This window comes from Sander lucioperca, chromosome 23 (assembly GCF_008315115.2).
Source record: "Sander lucioperca isolate FBNREF2018 chromosome 23, SLUC_FBN_1.2, whole genome shotgun sequence".
Lineage (NCBI taxonomy): Eukaryota > Metazoa > Chordata > Actinopteri > Perciformes > Percidae > Sander > Sander lucioperca.
The window spans coordinates 19,913,924-19,926,211 of record NC_050195.1 but is presented as its reverse complement, the minus strand read 5'-3'; the positions used below and the strand labels follow the sequence as shown (position 1 = coordinate 19,926,211).

At 41.0% G+C, this 12,288-nt stretch overlaps 1 long non-coding RNA gene across 1 annotated transcript in view; it reads right to left on the bottom strand.

The window, feature by feature from the left end:
• Window positions 1–2,428: 2,428 nt before the first annotated feature.
• The window catches only part of LOC116045332, a 28,427-nt gene continuing 18,567 nt past the window's right edge, over window positions 2,429–12,288 (bottom strand). Inside the window, exon 2 of the long non-coding RNA XR_004103896.2 lies at window positions 2,429–2,890. This is a non-coding gene — a long non-coding RNA (uncharacterized LOC116045332). The remainder of the gene's footprint in view (window positions 2,891–12,288) is intronic.

Below are 12,288 nucleotides of genomic sequence, written 5' to 3'. Positions count from 1 at the left end.
AGACTTCATTTACACTTCATCACAAATTCTCAATGTATTCAGGCCCAAATTCTCATGATCCCAGCAATTAATTTGTAAAGCTGGGAATATTTATGTAGACTTCTCTATTATCTGTTTCCAAGAGCATGAAGATGAATAACTTTAAACCTAAAAATAGCCCCATTCTCACCTGGTATTAACACCCTTCCTGAGTGATCCAATGACAAGTGAACAGCTATAAGTACCGGTGTGAATGCACCCGGGACGCATTCAGGACACATTGAGATCCGATCACTCAGACCACATTCGTAAGTGGTTAAGGCTGTATACGGCCACATTCTTATAGCAGTGTGTCCACGTATGTGTCCTGAGTCACATTAAGGACTGCCTACTCAACTGTGAGTGGAACTGCGTTCTCATTCAAAGTATTTCTCATGTCACAGAAACCACTGAGAGTGAATTGCGTGTGTTGGATGTTACATCATACTGTCGGTGATGCTGCCTGCTCTTATTAAGGGGGTAAGCGAGCCTCCACAAAGCATACCTCCTATGGAGCCATTTTGTTGCTAACAAGCCATCACCCACCGTTAGCATTCCATTGACTGCCATTCATTTTGGTGTCACTTTGACAGCGAATAACTTTACATCTGAAGCGTTTAAAGACTCTATTTGTCCATTGTTTATTTCCAAAGAAACATGACAATGTATAAAAGGCTCCATTACCTTGTATCTCACGTCATGGCTCCGTAGCAGATGTTTTTGTAAAAATAGGCTAACGATTGTGTCATAACCACGTGCTGCAATAATTAGCCTGTGCCTATGTTATCTCCTTACATATACCTACGCTCTCCGTCTCTGCAAGATTGGGAATGATTGAGATTTCTCTTGGCACAGCTACCAGAAGACTTACAACTTTCAGACAGGTTGCTCACGTCACATCTACGTCATCAAGCTCAGTTTGAGGCTGCGCAGTAACGCTCAGCCATCACCGGAAAAGTGCTTCTAAGAGACTTCACTGGTCTCAGTGGATGTCTACGGCATGGCTTTGTCCATGTCTTCAACTGTCTATGGCTCTTATATTCCCGGTTGTCTGGAGCTCTGTGCCCCGTGGTTGCCTGGAAAACCTGCCAGAATACAATAACCCCATTTTTAGTTTCATACAATTTCGCAAATTCACAAATATGGAGGATATTACTACAAACATTCTTGTTCTTACGTTGCAATGTCTGCTGTTGCTATTTAGAAGCCAAAGTGGCTTTTAAACAGTGAATAACACGTTTAATTTCCTGTAAATTCTTCACAATAAAAGTCCCCCGTTATTTTGTTATTTAAAAGCTTTTATCATGACGCAAACTTTTGCCGTATCCGGTCGGCAAAACTCCGAACACATCTTCCTTTTTTAAGAATGACTTCAGTGCTTAACTCCAAGTCTTCCAGAGTCGCGGCCAAAACTGATTCAAAAGACCGCTGTTCGCCAGCAGCAACAGCCATCTTCTTCGTTTTCAAGTAGCAGGGAACCGTCGCAACTCTGCCGTCCTTATGTTAAGCCCGCCCACCAACTCTATACACGATGTGATTGGCCTGACCAGAATTTGGTTTTTCCAGCTCACAAGCCAACGGAGAGTTGCTAGACTGACCCTGGCTGCAAATTACATTTGCTGCCGCTAGGGTGCATCTAGATTTCTAGGCTACATAATCCCATCACGCAGAGAAAAGTTACGTCCTATGGCACACAGACAGATTGCAGCCAGCTCTTTTTCATTAGTCATCGCACGTTTTGAGAGTAACAACTGAAATTTACACACACACACACACACACACACACACACACACACACACACGCCTATATGCAAACGTAAATGTACGTGTTTATTTGCATGCAGAGCTGGGAAGTGAGATCTGATCACAAGTGGTCACTCAAGACACATTTGGAAACACATTCTACTGCCAGGTGTAAACATACGTACTTAGAGCTGCCCACTTGTGACCGGATTACTTAGGACTAGTCTATATCCACGACGTTTTACTTCCGGGATTGTTCAGGTGCCGCCGGATATTCTGCTGGATGTCTTTCATTTCGGCCGGATCTCTGTTACCTTCCACTTTCTTCGTGTTGGCATTTTAAACTCTGGTCGATTTATGAGGACTATGGTTAACTGCTCCTCAGATCTCTGCAGGTTAAATCCAGACAGCTAGCTAGACTATCTGTCCAATCTGAGTTTTCGGTTGCATGACTAAAACAACTTTTGTTCTACCCAAACAAGTTCCTTCCTGGGGCTATTTCGCAGCAGCACCGTTGCTCCGTCCAGCTGTTATCGCTGCCCAAGACGATTGTGATTGGTTTAAAGAAATGCCAATAAGGCCTAAGATATATTAAACAAATATCAATCTCCTTCAACTCTTTCTGCATTTGAAGTGAGCCAATTGGACCTCCTGATCATTTAGAAACAGAAAGAGAAAAAACCTTCTTTGACTCCTGAACTCTGCACAGAAAAATAGCTTACTCACTATCAAGGCGACAACTCAACCATCCAACAGGTGACTGAAAAGCCCTGAAAGGAGAATGCACTGCACATGAAAGTGATCAGCACTGTCCCTTTAAGCAGACCAGCATGGCAGTTGTAACACTAGGTACTTCCCAACTACAATGTAGATCACCACAGGGGCCCATTCAGGGTGTACATGTCCTCTCAAAGAAAAGGGGAAGTAGATAGTATTAAAAACTATAGTTTGTGTGTGTGTGTGTGTGTGTGTGTGTGTGTGTGTTCCATTAAGATGCAGTGAAACTGAATCCCACACTGACTGCTTCCACCTTTGCATCCTTCCCTTTCAGATCAGTATCTTCAGTCTATGAGCATGACAGCTGCAGTAAAAGCTTGGGACTGCATGAGGGTCTGCAACACCACCCAGCCTGCAATACAGAGAAAGGAGAGGTTTAAGTACTGATATGACTGTTTGTGTTTCCATAATGCAAGTAAAACTTTCAACTTTGCAAATGAACTGCTCCTTTCATTATGAGTTGTGAGTGTGTTGCTGTCAAAACGGCAGAAAAAAATAAACACTCATCTTTAGAGTTAAAACACAAATGTACACAGAAGTCCATGTATCTGATCAACAAGTTAGGAGAAGACACATAAACCATTCAAGTGGCAGTTTACATCCATGTCTGTCCAGACTCATATAATTAATACATGTAGTGAAGACTTAATAAAAGGTGAATAAAAGGTATTAATTATAGTTTTTGGCAAAACATGAATGCTTCCCACACATCTTCAACCCGACAGCACAGAAGAGCTAAACAATCACCACAGTTTCGAGATTTGTGTCACCAATTCAGTAGTCTATATCCACAACGTTCCACTTCCGGGATTGCTTGAGTGCCGTCGAAAATTCTGCCGGATATCACTTTTTTCGGCCAGGTGTTCGTTACCTTTCGCTTTCCTTATGTTGGAATGTTAAACTCCAGTGGATTTATGAGAACTATGGGTAACTGCTCCTTACATCTCTGCAGGGTAAATCCAGACAGCTAGCTAGACTCTGTCCAATCTGAGTTTTCTGTTGCACAACTAAAACAACTTTTGAACATACACGTTTCACCAAAACAAGTTCCTTTCCCAGGCTATTTTGCAGCGGCACCGTGGCTCTGTCCGGCCCATGACGATTGTGATTGGTTTAAAGAAATGCCAGTAAACCAGAGAACGTTTTTCTCCCATCCCGGAATGCTGTGTGGACTTGCCAGACCCTCCTCCGACGCGCTGTGGAGGAAGGTCTGGCAAAGCGAGACTACCAATTCAGTATCCAACCAAATGTCTCCCCTTCTGTTCCTGAGTTATGCCGTTGAATAATGGCCAGAAAAGCATTTTTGCAGAACATTATACAGCGAAGTTGACCTTTCAACTTTTGGGTATGCATGTCATCACTTCATCATTTTATCCTATTAGATATTTGTGTGAAATTTTGTCATAATTAGCATAATATGAGTTCTTGAGTTATGGCCAACCACGTGTTATGTGACGTCACAGTGACACTACCTAATCTTTGACCAGTTCATCCTTGAGTCTCCAAATAAAGTATGCTTGTTTTCTGGATGGTGGTCTACTTCTGCATTTAATTTCTTGTAGGACATGCAGTTTGCCACTTTTATTTTACCCTTAAGTAGCTTTGAAGCTAAACTATAGAATGTAATAATAGTACATGGTATACCATCACTGTCATTATTATTATTATAATGACAGTGAAGCGAAATATAACAGCCATTAGAGTCAATAAATCATGAACTGACTCAGTAATATCAATAACACAATGATATCTACAGTATATAACATTTGCTAACATCAGCCACCATAAGCTACTGGTCATACCAGACCAAGCTGGGCCAAGAGGGTGAGTTTGTTCCAGCTCATAATTTAAGCCATTTAATGAGTTATGTGAACTTAGACTAAATGTCCTGTGTGTCTTTTGAAACACATTTCCCCAAAAATTCTGCCCGACATCTTTGGTATCTCCTAGAATTTAAGTTATGTGGGCTGATGAACCTGGTTGAATCTTTGCTCATTTTATCTGGCTCTCAGACTGTAAACCACATGACAGTTCAGAGTATCTTCTGGTTGTAAAGCCATGGACAACATTTCAAAGAAGTGGCACTGACGTCATAACAGACAGCTCAGTTTTCAAATGGAGTTTCTCTGTGAAGGCTTCACTTCCTGTCGCTGCGCCTAAAGCTGTGTGTGTGTGTGTGTGTGTGTGTGTGTGTGTGTCTGATGAGAAAAGTCACCCTGGAAAGCGTATGAAATATGACATGTAGGTAAATGTGTTGTTGAGTTGCATTCTGTTCAAACAACACCAGAAATTTGGTTGTAAGTGGACAAAAACAAAATAATGTTATATATCACATGTCCTGAGAGGATGCATGATGGGGTCTTGAAATACAACCCTAAAAAATGTGTCCACACACACACACACACACACACACACACACACACACACACACACACACACACACACACACACACACACACACACACAGAGAATGAAATACAGTTGGTTGCACAACTCTCCACACACATTTGCAAATAATTTGCTACAATAATTGCCCCCACAATTTAAAAGCAGGGTTTGGTTAATGGTGTAAACACATGGGAAGGTGACATCACTAAAGCCCTGGTCATTTTGTTTTTCTCACCTAATTTGGTGATAAAAAATAGTCAACTTTGTGATAAAAGGTATATAATCAGACAAAAAGTCAATACTTCCTTGTGAAAATCTGATTTTAACTATTTTTACGGGACTCTAGTGTAGAAACAGAGGCTCAATCGTGTTATCTCCATTTTCTATTATTTTCTGCTTGTCACTTTCAGGGATGAGTGTCTATTTGCAGCAACTTTTGGAAGCTACAAAAACAGCCTACATTTCCCATAATGAAAAATCAGTGGAGTGCCCCTTTAAATGAAAGAAATCCAGGTATGTTTCACTGAAAACCAATACAAACTAAAAACAATCAGCCTCATATAGTATATTCAAAAAAGGTCATGTCTTTTTGCTGCTGACATATTGGCTGCTTCCATCACTGTCCCATTATAGGAGCATTAATTATATGGTTCACACAGGGATTGACTTCTTGTGCAAAAAGCAGGGACGCCACGTGTCAGAGAAAATGTATTTCCAGGGGGCTGACAGTAAAATAAAAGGAATGTGGGCGAGGTTGTAACCAACACGACCCAACTGGCACCATGCCCCGCTGCCTCCTCACATGACCTCACACTATTTGTGGATGTTTGGTATCTGAGCGCGGCCCGGCTAAAACTGGCACCGAGATGAAATCTGCTCAGTCACATGTACCTTTACAGCGTGGAGCAGCTCTTATGGATAGATGGGTGCTGCAAACTCATATGTGCTCTGCACTTTCATTTCTGCACCACTGCTATTTATACATGATAAGCAGCAACCAAATTAACTGCTGCTAGAACACTAGCATGGAGGAAAGCTTGTATGACATTTCCTACTGTGACTTTGGTTCGCTGTGGGGAATACCATTTCATGTGATGTTGAATAAACCAGGTCAAGGGGATCGAACGGATGCTCTCATTTACAATGGGTTACAAACTGGCTGGCTGCTGGCCATAAAAAAATCTAATGCCATGATGCCAGCTAGATTTCTCAGTATTAGAAGAAACACATTACACTGGAATCAACATCCAAAATGAAATCAAATTTAACTTTATAACTCTGAAGGAATAATATGGTCAGAGGTGCAAAGAATGTGCACTAGCAAAAGTATGAGAGGAAGAAAACCAAACAAAAGCTTTAAGTTGTCTGAGGATGCTGTGTGCACATTCTCCCCAACAACCCGCCTTAAAAAACGCAATAAATTACAATTTCAGACTTGGACTTGGTCCACCACACCTGCATACACACACAGCCGGTCACTCTACAGAGCGACAGGCTGTTCACATCTCTGTTCAGTCTCCTCCTGCTCTCTGAGGTCATCTTTACCGTTTTACAACAAAAGTAGTTCTCACTAAAATAACTTGTTTTCTGCTGTGATAACCATTTTCAATGGTGACATTGTCTGTCAAAGTCAACATAAGTTAATGCTTTGGCCACTGTGCCGTTTTCCCCATACACAGTGAAACACCAAACCGGTAATTTTATTCTTTGAAAAAACTTTGTACGGAGAAAAACACTGTTATATTTCAGACAGAGGGCTGAAATTGGGAGAAAAAGATGCATTTAGGAATTTAAACAAGTCTCAGTAAAAGTTCTCCTTCACCCCGTTAAATCCAGGAGGATCGAGCGGGATATACAATCTGCAATGAGCTGCTTCCAGCTAGTTGAATGAAAGCAACGTCAGCCCCTTTGAGTCACCAGTTACTAAACTCGTCGAACTCCAGCTGCTTCATATCTCCGCTGTAACGTGAACCAGCAGGAATGTGCAGCAGTGTCGATGCTAGCAGCAGCTGCTGCAACGATGATCTGCAACCCGTCTTTCATCGACAACAAGCTCATTAACCGAAAACCTCTTGACCGGACTGACAAACCTGAGGGCGACTGTCGCCAGGAACAATACTGGAGGGGAGGATAAAGGTCTGACCTGGACTGTTCTGGGTTTGAAAGACCACCCGGAGCTCAATGATCATCACCATGAGATATGAAGACTCCTGTACACTTAGTCAGAAAATAATGTTACTAAACAGCAAAGCAAGCTGCACATGAGCGCACTTGTTTACAGAATTTAAGTGATGTTTATAATATTCTGTAAGTCTGAAACTTTCCCTGAATGCAGCAGGGGAACCTCGTCACTTCACACTGCCTGATGCCGAGTTCAGGGCCAGGCTTTCCTTAAGAGCTTGAGCCTCATTAGCAATCTGTATTTCAGAGATTTACCCACTGACACGCTGACCGACAGCTGCTCAGAGGAAAGCCAGCAGGCAAAGAGGAGCTGCTCGGCAATAGGACACTTCCTAAAATCATCCATTTACAAAGCGAAGATTTCTCCTCATACTGAGGCGCTGTTATCCACTGGAAGCGTGCTACATCTTTCTCTGCCAAACCAGAAATAAATTGGCACTGATTTTCCAGCTACTCTTTGTAATGAGTCAGCATTGCTAATGTTTCTCTTCAGACAGCTGCTAGCCTCATAAAAAAATTTGCCAAGGACCACACATATGAAAAACTAGGGGGCATTTTAGTGGTCTCTTCCTGCCTCTCTTATAGTCACATGAATAGCTATAAATGAGACCACAAGGAGAAATTAATGCACCTTTTTATGTCTTTGAAATCAGTTCAATCGGATAGAAACGAACAGCTGATGGAGCAGCGTGTCAAATCAGGCCGCTATCAGGTTCAAGGTGCAGGGAGAGCCTCGCCTCCTCCACGTCTTTTTACACGAGGAGCCAGTGAAGTAATCACAGCTGCTCTCCTATCTCCTATAGAGGCCCAGTGAAAGGTCGTCCCTCCAGCTGAGGGCTGTAAATTCAAGACGTAAAACGGGAAAGACGTACGCTCCATTCAACAGGTGCAAATCCAGAATGAATGCTCACATGTTTTTTTTTTCCTCTGAAGGAGCGAGGACAAAGAGGAGCGAGACAGGAGCATTCAGCCTGGAGAACTTACGATGCTTAAACGGCCCTAATTAAAAACAATGATAGTCCTTCATGAAACTGCTGCAAATTACAGAAGACGGACAGAGACTTGGCCTGTTTGACTCATTTTGAAGCTATACTCTGTCACGTTTTTGCAACACGAGAGGAACGTAAACAATCAGACACCTATATCTATACACACAACATCCACTGGATCTGAAGTGAAACTAGCTGAGAGATGTAAACCCTCCTCGCGTCGGTTTGCAGAGTGCTGCACTTCTCAACTTCCTCTTAATAAAAGATCTGTCACATGAGCTGCAACTAATGAAAGTGAAATAGGGACCATGGTTGTATATAATCCGTCAGTACAGACAACAGGAGATGAATAATGTATGAATGCTTATTTTCTAACATAAATCTTTTTGCTGATACACATTTAATTCCTGCCACTTGACAGCTCAGCCATTATTCAAAGTAAACATGCACACTCAGATATTAGATGTTTTACAAGTTTCTGTGAAAAAAAGTGTATATTATTATATTATAGGTGACACTCCAGACTGAATCTATCGTTTGAGTATCAAACACTAAAACACACTAAATAAAGTTTATGGTTTTGTCCTTCAGAATGCCAGTATGGCATAAAAAATAGGTCAAACGTCAAACAATTAAATTTTCTTAATCACGATTAATCGTTGAAGTTCTATAGTTAATCGCGATTAATCACATGTTTTATCACATGATTAAAATTCTATTATTTTGCATTTCAGAACGGTTTTTAAGTACATATTAACAATGGAAAGCAATTTTTACCAGTGTATCTTGATTGGGAATCAAATGGATGCAAAGAAAGTGACTTTACGAACTTGATTTTAAGATTTGTATTTGTTTATTATATATTTAATCTAGTCACACATTTGAATTTAACAACAACAACTTTGAATGCACCACAAGGCTGTAAATTACCAGTTTCATTGAACTGTCTGTGTTTTTCCGACAACAGCAGCTGCAGATTGTTACATCCCGGTGTGAAATACAGTCACACTTTACACCGTTTAGCGTTAGCTGTCAGCATTGTAACCGTGTTAGGCGGTAGGCTAACGTTAGCTGCTGTCGAGTACAGTGTTAACTAGCGTCACATGCAGCGATGTTTCTGTTGCCTGTAACGTCTGTTTCAGAGCATCAGATAGAAGTGCAGACATATCAGTGGCACCAAAATGAGGCACTGAAATCCGCGTTTCTATTCCGGCAGCAGCAGGATGTGTTACGAGGAAGTACGGCAAAATAGTAGCCTGTTAGGCACGACGAAAAGCAGAGTGAAGTGAAAATAAATTAATAAATGGCGGAATGCGATTAATACGATTAATAAAAATTAACGCATTATGCTGGACCCTTAATCGCATCGCGATTAACGCGTTAATGCTGAGAGCCCTAATAAAAAATTATCACAACTGCCATTAAAACTGCACAAACCTCCCCTTTAGCATAATTTACTTTGTGGCTATACACTCAGTATACTCCAAACACTCACATTCCTTAAGATTTGGCTAAATACAAGACTTTCATTCGTCTAAACCGCTCTATCCTCGCTTGTTGGCTCATCTGACAAACTCACTTCCTAGTATAGTTTTACCAATTGGCTCCCAGACATGACTCTTCTTCAATTAAGGGAATTCCTCAATAACCTTCTGTTCACATGGGAAGGAGTGATAAAGAGATGGGAAGGATGTATGACTTCCGAGCGTTTGCATCACAGGAGAACTGGAGCTGGTTGTGTTGTTGCAGAGTTGATCATGTGAGGGTTACTGTGCATTGACAGTATAGTACGGTCGACTAATCAATTAGTCATTGTTTAAGTCATTTTTCGAGCAATCATGGCAAATATGTGTTGGCTCCTGCTTCTTGAATGTAAGAATGCGCTGCTTGTCTTTGTCTTACATTCTTTCAACTGTAATGTCTTTGGATTTTGGACCAGTTGACCAGACAAAAAACAAACATGTGAAGATGTTTGGAAAGATGAAGTGGAAATTGTTCACCGTTTTCTGACACTATACAGACCAAACAATGAAAATAATCTTCATTCACCCCTATAATACAGCACTATATTTATGAAATGTCGGTTTAAACAAGGGGCTTTAGTTGACTTGAGGCATCCATATTTGTTTGTCAAGAAAGCCAGTTCTTCTGACCAATGGAGGAGCAAAAGACAAATGTGTAATCCACATACATGCATACTAATGAGCTCAACGTGGTCTTCCATTCGCAGACCAAATGCGGTGTTTTTGTGCTACTTGCAGAACTCTCAATGCCTTTTATGAGCTTCAAATACAGATTGACAGCACATTTAATGTTTAAGAATAACCAGAGCTATTTGAAAATTAACTACGAGTTTACAGCAGCACCACAACCAATAAATAAAACAGGCAATAAGTGCAACAACAAACTGAAGACCCTTTCAGACCCGGCCAGCTCTCTAGTCTGTCTCGACAAACTCTGTGTAATGTTGGATTGAGCCCAAAGTGTGAGAATTCACAGTGAGCAAGTTGGGGTGTTGATGACGTTTCTATCGGCTAATGCAAAACCAGAAGAAAATAAACATCCGAGGGTGAAGAAGAAGAGTGAGTTACATGAAGACGGCAACTAAAATCGACAGACAAATTCAAGGAACGGCAAGAGACTCTGCCGTTTATGACCAAATTCTGCATCCTGTCCTGTTTGCTGCACGCTCTACCCAGCACCAACCCTCGTCTAAACAAAACAGAGTATTTCCAGTAAGTGAGATATGACAATCTCCTGCTGAGTGCTACATGTGTTGAAGAGCAACTTCGGGCTATGTCAGGACCTGAATCATTGGACAAGTCCGGAGTACATACGTTAAAACGGCTTGAAAGTAACTTTTACTCAAGTCGAACCTAATCTAACCTTTCTGACTTCATATAGTCTCGAATTGCCAGACCCATCTCCACAGCGCTGTGTCAGCACTGGAGAAAAGTCTGGCACAAGTTAACATTCTGGGATAGGGGGAAAAACATTCGGGCTTGTTTGTATTTCTTTAAACCAACACAACCGTTTCAGGCAGCGCTAAGCCACAGATGCAGCGACGGTGCCCTTGCAAAATAGATAGCGGAGATAGCGGAAGGGGAGGAGAATGCCGGCTGAAATAGGCAGACAATGGCAGGCTTTATCCCAACAGTCTACATACTGTGAGTCAGACTATACTTCACAGGGTCAAGGCCAGGGTTAATTCATAAATTGAGAAGAGTTCACAAAATCTTGTAAAGAATATCCCTATAGGAATTCATTGTAGCTTATAGAAAGTTAGTAACTGTACTCTGAAGGACAGATTTTAGCACTTTGAGGTCTCATTGGGTCACAAACTAACTTGATTAAGCACAGGCATTGTCCACAGTGTGCACTGTTTCACTGACTTCCTCTGAAAATGAGTGTGTGTGAAATCGCTCTGCGAGTAGAAATAGAAGAAGCATATGATTCCTATACACTGATCGTCATGCTGATATAAGACTGTCTGTTCTCAACCACATTCATGGAATTTCACCCTGTTAATTCTTCTTTCATCTTCACTTCCAGTCATTGAGAAACATCCCACACAAATCTAATAACTGAACAACCAGGCCTCTCATCGGCATTCTGATGAGATAGTGTTTATTTCCTGCTGTAAGAATGACACCATTATCATTTTCAGAAAATCAGGAAAGAAATGTAATTTGGGTTTTTCCACTTTCTTAGCTGCTAATTTGTTTAATAGCAGAAGTAAAGAAAAACTCCTAATTCAGTTGCAGTTTTAGTATATAAATGTAACTAAACGTATTTAAGTACAACTTTGAGGTACTTTACTTGAGTATTTCCATTTCATGCTACTTTATACTTCTACTCCACTACATGTTGGAGGAAAATATTGTACTTCCACTACATTTATTTAACAACTTTAGTTACTTTGCAGACTCAGATTAGTGGTAGAAGTATATTTTGAAATTGACACGGTTGTACTTTTACTTAAATAAGCGTTTGCACGACTTTCAATTGTAACTGAGTACCTTTAGATTCAGATTATTACTACAGAATATAACTAGCTCATAAATGATGGTGTATTGTTATAGATTAAGCTAAAGAGCTGTAAAGTAGTTGAAATTAGCTCCATCGTTACCAGCTGCAACATTAAAGTGATGAACACATAAAGTAAGAGTTTGCAGGACTTTTACACTGTAGT